The following is a 15019-nucleotide window of genomic DNA, read 5'->3' as shown; positions in this document are numbered from 1 at the left end:
AAACTAATTAGCACGTCTCCATATCAATAGGAATCGAATGTTTTTTGAATTATTCAAATCGGTTAACTCGTGTAACAGAAACAGTCGACGAAAATTTGTATCCGCACACACACAACCATACATCCATTTTTTAAGGTTTGCCAAAATGTTCAGAAATCTCTGAAACGTGAAGATAAATAAAAAAATTCATTTTCAACTTTTTTGCGATTACTATAACTTACCCCACGGGAAGTTAAATATGAATCAAAAATATGTTTCTAAGTGAAAACAACTTAATGTTCAAGTCAAAAATACTAATTTGAAGTACGTAAAAATATAATCAGAACTAGAAAATCCAACCATTGGGTTGCCTTCTCAAAAGAGTCTGTATAAAAAAGACAAAATAAATGTTATAGGACTTAATGGAATAACACATATTGTAGTTCGTATGGAAATAATAAAAATCAATTTGCGCAGTTAATATATAATATTAACTGCGATATAAATCTTAATGATATAATAAGATATAAATCTTAAAGTAAAAAGCGAAGTAAACCTAATACTATTATAATCATTTAAACTATAAATTAATATTTGGCAGCTGTATCATTCCGTATATTTCCATATTAGTAATAGTTACCAAAAAATAAATTCAGTAAAATATGATTAGGATATTGTAATAATATTAAATTAAATATTATAATATTGGGAACAATATGGAATAATATGCAAAAATTTTCGTATCTTAAAAATATCTGTTTAACGAGTACGTCAAAATAAAATTTGTTTCAAAATTAAATTCCGGCATTATAGTAATTACCTGTTTTCAAATGATGTCTTCACAAAAATGCAATTACCATAAATTAAACTTGGTGACATTAATTTAAAATCACGTTGTAAAAACTCCTGGTTTTTCTAATTGTACAATTTTCCTTTCAAATTATAGTTTTAATTTAGGAAATTTCTATATTGTTCAAAACAATTTTGATGCGAATTATTAAAAAAATATAAAAAATTGCTGTGCGTTCAATAAAATATATTAATGTGTGGAACGCAAGAAGTCTCAATGAACCCATATTGAATAGTCATTTGTAAATATTGAATAATCAAAAATAATAAAAATTGTTTAAAATGATTCAAATTCACATAAATTAAATAATTGTTATACAAATTCTTATCTAAAAACAGTACGGAATTTTGCAATATGATTAGGTGGTAATTTAAACGAATACCACAATTGTTGTATCAATGGTGCAATATGTTTCACTTCACCAGTAGATCTGTTCTACTTATTATTATATTATAGTAATAAAGCAATGATGAAATAAGTATTCTATATTTATGCTGCATCTGTTTCATTTATCCATTTTATTCTCAAATTATAATAAGGTTGAAACTTTAATTCAACCAATATAAAAACACAGCAAGTTGTCCGTGTTGCAATTCTATATCACTATTTACAGCAATCAATTACTTTTGATTTCTACACCAAGATGAACCTACCAAACCGGCAAGAACTTCTATCAAATTATTTCACAAAATGTATATAATTAAAAAGTTGTATAATTAGCTTAATTTCATAATAGTAAATATTAGATCTCTATTTAAACCTACACACAATGTGCTGTAACCAGATTTAATTATAAAGCGCATTCGATGATGATCTATTGGAAAGTCCATTTTTAATGGACCATCGTTTTATTAATAAAAGTAGCGGTAACATAAAAGTAATTATTAGATTGTACTTCCACGAGAACACAAATATGTATGTACTTATTTCGTAATGTGTAATAGATCTGTAAAATCTATAGTTTTTCTAGATGATTACTATAATGTAACTCTTTTATAACAATTAATGATTGAAAGTTATGTGATGTAGAAAAATTGTTATAATTGTTAAATGTGCAAACCTATACTCATACATAATCAATTATTTTATTAGAGTAAGTAGTATAAGTAAGTGAGTATAATTTTAATCAAAGTATCACATTACAAATTAAATTTGTAATGTGATTTGTAAAATCTAGTTCATATGTGCACTCTTCAATCTAGATCAACTTGATAAATATTTTATATCCAATGCCAAACAAATGAATTTTTGACACATGAAACAAAATTCTAATTCATTTTTTTAATAAGGATCAATATTTTTTTGTATTGTTAAATAATTTAGTGAAGTATACCAATATGCGACTTGCATTAGTTTAAAAAAATAATGTATATGCAATTTTGGAATTATTGCATTATTTATTAAACTAAATTATATAACTGCATCTGCCAAACATATACTGTATCTTATATAATTTATTATTTTAATTTATGGCACATCTCAGCTACTTTTCGGCAATAGTAATGTAGACATTACATTTTTCTTGTATATAATATTCTAATAATAAATACGCTCATAATTTCAGTTGAATTCAAAACAATAACCAATCAATGATAAGTGTTTTTTTGTAATTTTTGCCATTTATTTCTACAATATTACTATAGTTTCATCATTTAATAAATAATAATAATAAATAATAAAATCATTTGACAAACTCTAAAAAGAATTATCAAATTCCGAAAAACCGTTTAAGAGAATTGTCAATTCATACGTACATATTACTAATATATATATATATATATATATATTATATATATATATATATATATATATATATATATATATATGTGTGTGTCTATTAATAAACCACATCCACCTAAGAGTTGGTCTTATGCTTGAGGTTTGATCGTTGTTGGATGGCCTATCCATCCGCAAGAAATACGTAAAAGCGCAGTCTAATTTATATATAATCAGTAATTTTACTAAACCACAAAAATATGCAAAAAAATGTGAATCTTCAGTAATATGCGATAATTATTTGTGCTAAAGAGTCGTTTAAATGCGGTTGCGGTTCCGAACTCTCTCTTTCGAAGCCGGGTCTACGGAAGAATGACTCTACTGATGGTCCACGTCAGGGGTAACCAACATTTATTGATTCATAAAATATTACAAATATTTTATTAAAATTCATATGATGATATAGCTTAAATGTGAACAGTGTTATCTTTCAATTTGAATAATGAGTTCAAAAGAATCGACGCAAAACGTCTGACAGAGATATGTTTAACAAGTTTCTATATAATTACCCCCTAAACAATTTTACATTGCCGTTAGATTGCAGTTATATAACATCTGTTACCTGTTACATTGCGGCAACCTTATCAAATGCATTGCCTGAAGGTAACTATTTCCGCATCATGTGCGTTACAATGTGCGTTACATTGTGAAGTTGCGGTAACTTACGGTAACGTACATATGCAATATAGATATGCGTTACATTGTGAAGTTGCGGTAACTTACGGTAATGTACCCATGCGATATGAATCAGCACTTTTTGCAATGCTTTTAATTTATGCGAAAATAAGTGATTTTCTATAAAAAAAAAAGATTTACTCATATTTCATTGTATTTATTATTTAAAATTAATATTTTACAATAAACAAAGTAGCAACAAATATTTTATACTAAATAGAACAGTAACAAATATTTATAACAAACAAATAGCAACAAATATTTTGAACTAAACAAAACAGTAATAAGTATTTTATAACAAACAAATAGCAACAAATATCTGTTGCTATTGTTTGTTATAAAATATTTTGTACTAAACAAAACAGTTTTTATAACAACAAATAGCAACAATATTTTGAACTAAACAAAACAGTAATAAGTATTTTATAACAAACAAATAGCAACAAATATTTGTTGCTATTGTTTGTTATAAAATATTTTGTACTAAACAAAACAGTAACAAATAGCAACAAATATTTTGAACTAAACAAAACAGTAATAAGTATTTTATAACAAACAAATAGCAACAAATATCTGTTGCTATTGTTTGTTATAAAATATTTTGTACTAAACAAAACAGTAATAAGTATTTTATAACAAACAAATAGCAACAAATATTTGTGCTATTGTTGTTATAAAATATTTTGTACTAAACAAAACAGTAACAAATATTTTATAACAAACAAATAGCAACAAATATTTTGAACTAAACAAAACAGTAATAAGTATTTTATAACAAACAAATAGCAACAAATATTTTACACTAAACAGAACAGTAATAAGTATTTTATACTAAACAAAATAGCAACAAATATTTCATACTAAACAGAACAGTAACAAATATTTTATAAAAAGAATAACATTATAATAAAGAAAATAGCAACAAATATTTTATACTATATAGAACAGTAACAAAATTTATAAAGCAATAACAAACCTCATAACAAGACAGTAATAAAAAAAACAATATAATAAACAATACAGCAACAAATATTTTAGACGATACATAAAATTTATATCAATTACATTTATTTTTCGTTATATACACAATGAAAAACAAAATAGTAACCTATTAAACGAAAAAAATAACATAATAATCTAGAATATTTTAAATGTTAAAAATAACAGTATTAAATATGTTATAATAAATAGTAACAAATATTTTTCGAAAATAATAACAAAAATATAAAATTTATATTCATTACAATTATTAATTTCATATTTTCAAATGAAACACAAATTAAATATAAAACTATTTTTGAATGATATTAATTAATAAAAGATGGAAATAAAAATATCTAGTTTTGGTCCAACTATTAAAGCTAATCAAGCTATCTCGACACACTAATTTACAGAAACTTTATTACATAATTCCAAATAAGGATGACAATTTTCAAATACAATTATATTTTTTTGCAGACAAACAATACAACTATTAGAATTATAGTTGAGCATTATTAAGCTTTGATAATTTTTTTTATCGAGATACTTCCAACATCTTCATTCTCAATATTCACAATTTGTCTTAATTCCATTGTAGCCCATTCAGTATGTACTATTCCACCTTAAAAACAAATGAGAAAGGTTAAAACAGAATTTATAATAGTAATTAGTTAACAAGAACTATGATATATACCTCATTTATTCCTTGTTTTGCTGTTAAAAGCCTCTCGATATTCTTTCATATTATACACATATGTTATTCGAGGCAATTTAGGATTCAAACCGAGACTTAGAATCCAATCCTAAAAATAAATTATTACAATAATAAAATATAAACCTCAAAAGCCATTAGAAATTTAAACAGCTATTTACCTTTAGTATCTTGTGGCATTGTCCAAAACTAAATTCTCATATCCAAATAATAAGCTCTAGTTTTTTTGAGACATCTCCAAACGCGGGCCTTATAAAAATAATTAGCTTTTAGCACAGTAACCAACAAAAAATTATACTTACCCTTCATAATATTATCAAACAGCACTTCTTAAAATTCATTTTGAGGTTATTTCTTATACTCTTTCGATTTCGACGTAGCTGAACAAATAACACATAAGCAGATATGTAAAGTTTACGCCATATATACGATATTTTTTGCATTTTTATTTATACACGTAGAACTCAATATTACAAAATATTTAAATAAAACAAGACAAAACAACCCCGCATATGACAAAGTATAAAATGGCGTTCAGGCGACAGGCTGCAATGCACTCTGGGAAACTTGACGCCTGAGTCTGAATCCCTCTGCCGAAAAAGGAAGACAACCGTTAAACGTTCAAACGTTTAATCGAATTCAAAAATTTGAATATACTTTTTGAAATGTTTGTAAAAACTTCTAAGTTTTTAAATTTTTTGAAAAAATTAGTTTGTTTTAAGTAATTGAAGAAGTTAAAATTCTGTTTTTGTTAAAGAAATGCAATTTATTAACTTCCCGTAGGGTAAGTTATAGTAATCGCAAAAAAATCGAAAATGAAAATTTTTGCATTTCTCGACGTTTTGATACCTTATAAAAAATGGATGTATGTGTGTTGTGTGTGTGTGCGTGTGTGTATGTATGTGCGGATACAAATTTTCGTCGACGATTTCGGGAACACCGATCAACCGATTTGAATAATTCAAAAAGCATTCGATTCGTATTGATAAGGAGACGTGCTGATTAGTTTTTGGCGAAGTCAGGTATAGCCGTTCCGAAGATACGGGGCAAAAAGTGCCGAAAACGGTAACTCAGTTTTTAAGAGACGGAGCGTCCGATTTTAATAATTCAAAAAACATTTTACTTGTATTAACAAGGTGAAGAACCGATCAAATTTTCATAAGGGCAGGTCTAGCGGTTTCGGAGAGCTAATGAAAAAAGTAAAAAAAAATGCCATCTGGCGGTCAAAAAGATCATTAGACATATGCACATCAAATTATCAGATATTTTATAAAGATTTTAACAATAAGTATAATTTTGGTTTACATTCCTATGGGTTCCGTACCAATGTTTACGCGTTAGACGTCGACGCGGCGCTTACGCGGTTTGATATTTCGTCTTTATGCAGTTAAAGCAATACGATTGCTTTGAAAAAAAGTTTAGATCTTTCAAAATATGTCAAAATAAAGAAAACATTTTTTTCAAAAAAAAAAAATTAAAAAAAATTTTTTTTTCAAAAAAAAGTAATTTTTTGTCTTATTGTTTGTCAAAAATCTTATTTTTTCAAAGTAAATTGTTTTCAAAAATGTTAATCGTTTTTAAAAAAATAATAATTTTTGGTACGGGAAGTTCCAGCAATTTGCTTTAAGGCACGATGCCTTAATTGCCTTAAGACAGAATTCCACTTACAGCTAGTTTCATTTAAAATTTTAAAATTTTTACTGTAACTTCCCGTAGTAAGTTATAGTAGTCGCAAAAAAATCGAGAATGAAAATTTTATCGACGATTTCGGGAACAACATTCGATTCGTATTGATAAAGAGGCGTGCTGATTAGTGTTTGGCAGAGGCAGGTCTAGCCGTTCCGAAGATACGGGGCAAAAAATTCCAAAATCGGTACCCAGTTTTTAAGAGAACGGAGCGTCCGAATTTAATCATTCAAAAACCATTATTAAATTTTTGGGAAGGCAGCTCTAGCGGTTACAGAGATCTAGTAAAAAAAATAAAAAAAAATCCATCCATTATCCGTGCTCTATAACTGACACTACTGAATTTAAAAATTAGATCAATCGATTTTTCATTAAAAAAGTTGTGAAAAATATTTCTAACAAAACATTGCACATTTATTACATTAGGTAACAAATGTATATAACTTTGTAACTCCCGATATACATTGCGCGTATATTGCACTTAGTTAACATTTGTTATGTAACTTTGCAACTATCGATAAACATTGCGCGTACATTACACTTAGTTAACATTTGTTATATAACTTTGCAACTATCGATATACATTGCACGTACATTACACTTAGTTAACATTTGTTATATAACTTTGCAACTAAAAGTTACATTGCGCCTACATTACACTTAGTTAACATTTGTTATATAACTTTGCAACTAAAAGTTACATTGCACTTATATTACATTTAGTTAACATTTGTTATATAACTTTGTAACTAACAAGTTTCATTACGGCAACATGTAGTGTTTACTGGGTATGTTGAAATCAAAATTTATTACATAGTAAAAATGATCTTTTCAAAATTTTTAGTTAATAAAAATACCTTTAGTTAATAAAAAAAGTAGAGTAAAATAAATATCAAACATTTCTTAAAAAATGTTTGTGAAGTTATATATGTAATTAGAATTAAATACTTATTAAAAATTTAATATAATTGAATATATAATTAATCATATTACATTACTCGTTTATACATATCATCGCAAAAGAATGTACTGACCCTTTTATGATTTGCTTATAATATTGTGTATTGTGTATCATAATATTTCATAACAGAAAATTCAATTCCATAAAATCAAATCCACCTGTTAAAATCGGATAATATATCTCTCTAACTCACTTTTTGCTAATTTGTTGATTTTTTAATAATTATACATATTCGTAGATTTAAATTTTTAATTTTCCCTATAGATCATAAAAGATAGTGGCATGTATAGTTGACATTTTGATTGCAAATTTTACATTTTAGTGAAATTTTATTATTTTGCTCTTTAAGTGGTTAAGATCCATTTAAAAACAATATAATAATAGGAAAATCTTATATATAAGCATTGAACTTTTAGAAAATTCGAAATATTTTGAGTTAGGAATTTCTCCAGTACCAGAATTTGTTTTTAAAACATCCATTTATTATCTGTATTTAAATAAAAATATTGTTTTTTAATATAATTAATATTTTAAAATATTTATTGTATATATATTGTATTTATATATTGCTTTTTTAATATAATTAATACTTTAAAATACTTATTGTATCTAAAGTAATAAATTCATCATATAACATCAGATTTAAAGTTTCTTAAAAAATACTGTCAACAGTTTGATGAAATATAAGGTTGTCCTCCGACAATATCTATACAAAACATCGCTTAAAAGCTACTATTATATAAATCTCATGTTATATTGTGGTCTTGTCATGTAAAGGAAAAGTCATTTTTGTCATCACTCATATAGCACACATACAACGACTTTTGAAAATGATTGGTTGCATAATTAGCCATTCCTAAAGCGAGCGACAATGAACTGAAATTAATTTTACTTTCATTTTTATATCTGTAATATTTTTATGCATACTGCATTTATCTGGATACAAATATGGTATACTAGTGCTTTCTATCAAGATCCAAATATATCATATGCAATTAATCATATGCATCGAGATCGCGAGCTGGAGTTTCCAGAATGTTTCGGAATGTTTGGTTTAGTAGACCTCCGATAAAAAATAATGGAATTATTAAAATAATGCAATGAAAATACAGTAAAAATTTACATATATATGAGTTTGGTCACATAATTTTTATTCTGTCCCATATAGAGTTTGATTACCTTTGGTCATATGCGAAAACTAGTGGTATATGCAATCGTGCCTTAAGGCAAATAAAAAAACTAATCAGCACGTCTCCTTATCAATACGAATCGAATGTTTTTTGAATTATTCAAATCGGTTGATCCATGTTCCCGAAATCGTCGACGAAAATTTGTATCCGCACACACACACACACACACAGACATACACACGCATACACACATACACATACATCCATTTTTCTAAGATATGCCAAAATGTTCAGAAGGTTTTGAAATGTAAAGATATATAAACATTTTCATTTTCGATTTTTTTGCCATTACTATAACAAATAGATTATTATAAATACTGTAACATTGTCCAATATTTATAAGAATTACATAAACTGAATTGCTAAGTTAAAATTATTTATCAGTGAGCTTTACAACTTTAGCAAGAATTAAAATTAAAATTCGAATTGTTTTCGATATTCAAACAAATTTTTTTTTTGAAAAAATTGGCAAATCTTCAATAGCAATCCTTTTATCAACACAAGCAGAATTTTTATGAATAATTCAAATCGGATGCTTTTCAAAAACTGTTATTTTTTGCACATTTAGCTCCGTATCTTCGAAACGACTGGACTTGACTTTGATAAAAGCTAATCACAACTTCTTCCCATTATTAAAAATTGAATGGTTTTGAACCATTCCAATTGGATGCTCCGTTCTTGCAAAAACCGAGTTTCCCTTTGCACCGACCGACCTTTACACAAAAACTAATCTGCACTAATCCCCATCAGTAGAAATCAATTGCTTTTTAAATCATTCAAATCGGTTGAGCTGTACTCCGGAAAACGTCGACGAAAAATTGTATTTGCACATACATATACGTACACTTCCATTTTTTCTGAGGTGTTCCAAAATATTCAGAAACCTCTGAAACGTGAAGATAAGCAAAAAAAATATTTTCTACGGGAAGTTAATAATATTACATTTGCAACAATGAACAAATATTATTTAAGAAAATATATATCCATAATAGAATATTATACCCATATAGATATGTAGTTCCTTCGACAAAATATCATTGTGCCTTCATCAGAAAAGCCAATGTTAAAGTTTATTTTCTTTATATTAAACATCATTTACAATCACATCAATCAACAATCATTTTTGTTACAACATACCACATATAGTACTTATATTACAATTTTCTCGATACTATAACTTCAACAATCTCGCAGTAACCATCTGTTATAGGCAGTAATTCGATAGCAAGAGCAAGTTTAACATCCTATTGTTAAAGTTCTTTGTCTCAATAATGAATCTAATATAAAACTTTTATTACAACGTTCTGAAAGTGAAATTCATCCTACAATGCAAAAACCAAACGAGGGATACAATACCTGTATAATCTACGTTCACTTGTTCTTAGTTAATAAAACAGAATCGATTATTTTATTGTAGCAGGACAACGGTTACCATCAGTCATGATGAGGAGATAAGTATGGGCTTAGTAAGAAATCGAGTAGTAGTCGTTTAATATGTGAGAGGTAGAGACGAAAACATACAATTTGATATATTTATATATTCACGTTTGATATTTATATAGAGTCTTGTATTTATCATCGATTGGAAGAAACTGAAATTATTTTCGATTAGGGTTCGCTCGTAGGTAAGTGGCTAGAACGACTGGATCTAAATCAGGAGTCCCGGGTTCGATGCCCACTTAGAGCAGCCTGTTGTCAGGCAGCAGTGGCAACGATTTTCACTTGAAAATATAGATATCAATTTGTTTCCAAGTGAAAACAGCCCTAGCACGGCATTGCTGCACCAATAAAAAGTCATCACTATTACAATAATTGTAATAATAAAAATTCAGCACATAGAGATGAGACAACTGTTTGGGTTGCCTTCTATAATAAAACAAACGTAGTTTGTAAGAAATTCATCACAACAGGTCATAGAACCCATAAATTCTGATCGCTGTTCAAATAAATTTTAAAAAAAATCGACTATTAGATGGCAACCCATACATTTGCCCCAACTCCATGTGATAAATTGCTACAATTTCTGTATGTATTGCTACAAAACTGTTATTAATGCAGCAATGTTCCGAGAGGTAATATTCATTTGGAGACATAACATAATCCTACATATTTTTAAATGAAAACCGATGCCATTACTGCCTGACATCAGACTGTCTGAGTCAGGTGTCCTACTTAGAATTTCTGATTGAAATCCTCTAGCTCTAACTGAAATTCTTTGGGGGAGCCCAAAATATATTTCTGTTGCAGTTTTTACAATTGTTTAGTGATTTAAGTTATATTTTATAACAACAAGAATAATACTGAAAAATTGTGTATAAAAGAACGTTAATCACTTAATTATCAAATAGGTATAAATGAACTAGTTATAAATTATATAGAAATAATGCTTAATCTGTCAATGTCATATCTTAATTAATTTAGTTTTCGCAATTCTCCAGTAAATGTCATCATTAATAACATGAAATTGAACTAGCTTCCTAGTGAAAAGCTCATTAGTAGAATTTCAAAAGAATTTTCAAACCACTAATAGAAACAACGTTTTCTAATTAAATTTTAGAAAAGACAATATGGCAAATGATGAACTGTTATTTTCATCAACTCATTAAATATTGACCTGATTTAAAACAGATCAAAGCTAATCAAAATTTGAAATTTAGATTTATCTTTATAATTAATTTGAAAGCGATTTGTAAATAAAACATCTGAATAATGTAGTAGGAATAATTTTACAAGTTACAAGCTTTGGTTAATGAGAACTAGTTATTTAAAAATCATGTATAACCAAAAATAATTTGTATGTTGTATTTATTATTTATTTGTACTTGTATTTATTATTATTTTTTGGCTATTCATCATCACCAGTTGTTTGAAACTTTTATATAATGATAATTGAAATCATTTCATTTACACAACTGTGTGGAAATACCAAGCAGAAGATAAGTCGTGTGCTAAATCAATTATTTTTAATGTGAATAATATTTAATATTCTATCTTACATATTTTGATTTATTTACAAATTTTGAAAATATAATCTACAAAAACCTTACAATTAACAATTAAAATTTAAGGTTAGTAATAATTTATATGATACGAGAAGGAAATCAAATTTTGGATAGCCCAATATAAACAGGATAGAATGAGTCGATGATATCGACAGTGGTTATAAATTTGGTAATTGGTTAAAAACGCTTTGGTTATATATATATATATATATATATATATACATTATATATATATATATATATATATATATATATAAAATAAAATTCGTAATACCAAAAGTGAAATTATTAAAAAGAGACACATATTACTATAAATATATATATTATGTCCATAGCAACCTTCAGCTAAGCGTGAAAGTATCATCTTGATTAACTTAATTGGAATACCTAGAAAAAATCTCGTAAGCCAAACGACGATTATTCCATAACCATATTATTAGGAAGTTAGGACCATATGTCTCAGAAATAAATTACTTTATTGCTTAATCTCGGCTCATTATTAACTGACCACAAAAGGAATTGTCTAGTTGGAATTTCAAAATCTATTTTATTACTTTAATTAACATGCTTTGAGATCTAAAGATGTTCGGTCATAATGATAAATTATTTGAAAATTTGTTTCAGGCAACTCAAGTCCAAAAGACTAATAAGTATTAACTATTAAAAAGATAATTAGTAATATATAAAATTTAAACTCTGGATCAAGGATTATAGTATGAAACCTAGTGCATGCGGTAGCATTGATAAATTAGAAGTTTTGTTCAGGCACATGTTAAGTTGCTGTAGTTCCTACAGCAATTCCTGTTAAATTAGACAAACCTTTTTAACTACAATTGCTGGCATTTGTCCAATGATCTTTACATTTTAAAACGATTCTCGAGAGAACTTTACAAACGAACATTTAGTTACCCGATTATGCTCTTTTGAATCCTTTGAGAATTTGTAGACATTTCGTGCAACTTGTAGTAGATTATGAAATATTAATTGTATGTTATTTTGCTCGGTACACTTTATAAATCCAGATCGAACACTTGTACGCAAAGGTTGATAGAGCAATCTACAATTTTGCAAAGATACATACACACATTCGTGCATACGCATATACGAGAATTACTTAATCTTTCGTCAGAAGTGATATCCATTTTTACTTGAAAATATAAATAAAATATGTTTTTATTTGCTTAACTAGCAATCTGGTACTACTGTGCAAAAAGAAGTGTGTGAAAATTGAATAGTGGGTATCAATTATGTATATATATGTATACATATGAAATCAAACGTGTACAAAAATTTTACTCTTTTTTGCTAATAATAAAGAAATAATATTAAATTATAATAAAAATACTAGCGAATCGTCGTGTAAAACTTATCAACGCATGTCCTTGTCGAGTTACATCATATAGCTCTTAAAATCGGTTCAGATGTTTCTGAGAAAACGTCAAAAAATATTAAAAATTTAGCTCAAAACATAGACAAAATGTTGTTAAATGATCTAAAAATAAGAAAAGATAAATAAGCGAAGTATAATATCAATAACATTTTGTTTGTTTGTTTGTTTATATATTTTCAAAAAAAATTTTCTGATAGCTTATTTTTATAATATTATCTCTCTTATGCAAAAGCTCATTTTTTTCAAAATATTTGTTTCATTTTTTTTTTTAATATTTTTTAATTTTCGGGAACATGGGATGTCTCCTTTGTTAGGAACGTTTAAGCATTAAAATATTTCATTAATAACTTAAGAATGTTTGGGAATCTGTGGAAAGCCCGCACATACTTTATATGATTAATGCCATACATTGCACAAGTAGAACTAAAGATAAAAATTTTGTTTTTAATGTTTTTTTCAATATATAAGTTTGCAAGAATTTTAATTTATGCTGAATGACCTCTTGACCTAAACCAAAAACTAATTTCCTGATTTTACCGACATTCCACACATATTTTATTACAAAACAATTATGTGAAATTTTTTAACAATTTTCAAATAAAAACAATTAACGCCATTACACATCAAAGTTGATTAAGAAAACGTAAGTTACATAAACAAACATCCAGCATTGCCAAATATAATCAAAAGAAACGAAACCGGAACATACAGCACATCGTGATGATCTTACAAAAGTTAAATAACATTAATCTTATTACGGCAATCTAATTTCGTACGCAGAAACACTTTCAAAACAATTTGTTTCATCAAAAAAGCGAAACATTTGAAACGGCTCATTAATAAATCTTCAATAATGGGCGAAGAGACACAGGTACACGCAAATGTTATTACAAATTAGCTCATTGTCTTTGTGAAAAAATTGTATTGTTGAAGATTTTATGGAGCTCATAACAGGTAATGAAGATAAGGGCCACGTATGGGCCATGTGCAAATAACCTTGTATATGAAGAAAATGCATAACCTCATTGTCTAGCAATCACTGGTTTTAGGTTCTATAGCCACTTTGATCAGCTTGATATCAACCACTAGTGATATCAGATTTTTGCTGAATATATAACCACTGAGTTGCCTTCTGACAACACTGTGTTAAAGTATTCGTCAAGCATCACAAAATGAAAAAGGTTACAAAAATCTTTTTTGAAACTTGTTTCAAGTGTATTACAAGAAAATTTCTCTTACTCTCTCCATGAAAATCAAGATGGTTGGAAAAACCAATACTTCTTGTTTTATGAGGATCTGAAAAGAAATGCTCTTACGGTTTCAAATATTTGTAGACTTTAACATATTTGATTCAAAACACTAACTGATCAGTAATAGTTTATCAGTAATAATTTACTTGCAGTAATAAAATCATCAATATAGATAACTTTAAGATAATCAGAACTTTCTAACATTTTTGAGTAATAATAAGTATTTAAGTACACCACAAACCAATAATATTTTTTTCTCATATTTAAATTATCTAATTAAACGAATCTAGGAATTATCTAGTTAGTATTAGTTATTATTAAATTGCAAATAAACTATTTAGTCAAGAGAAGAAATGTTGCAAACGCCTTTCATAAATGATGCGAACATTTTGTGAAACACTTCATCTTTTCCTCAGAAAATTTTGTAAGTCCATTGCATAATAGGGATGCTAGGCACATCTCAATCTAAAACAATAATTTTGCAAGTAGAAATATTTATATATTATTTCACAATTCTCAAGTCGATTAACTGATTAACCATTACGAGAAATCTAGCAATAATATAAT

Source organism: Ctenocephalides felis, unplaced genomic scaffold (genome assembly GCF_003426905.1).
Source record: "Ctenocephalides felis isolate EL2017-DRISC unplaced genomic scaffold, ASM342690v1 CF-g0.4_SCAFFOLD_00845, whole genome shotgun sequence".
Lineage (NCBI taxonomy): Eukaryota > Metazoa > Arthropoda > Insecta > Siphonaptera > Pulicidae > Ctenocephalides > Ctenocephalides felis.
The sequence above is the reverse complement of the archived record's forward strand: the minus strand, read 5'-3'. Positions refer to the sequence as shown.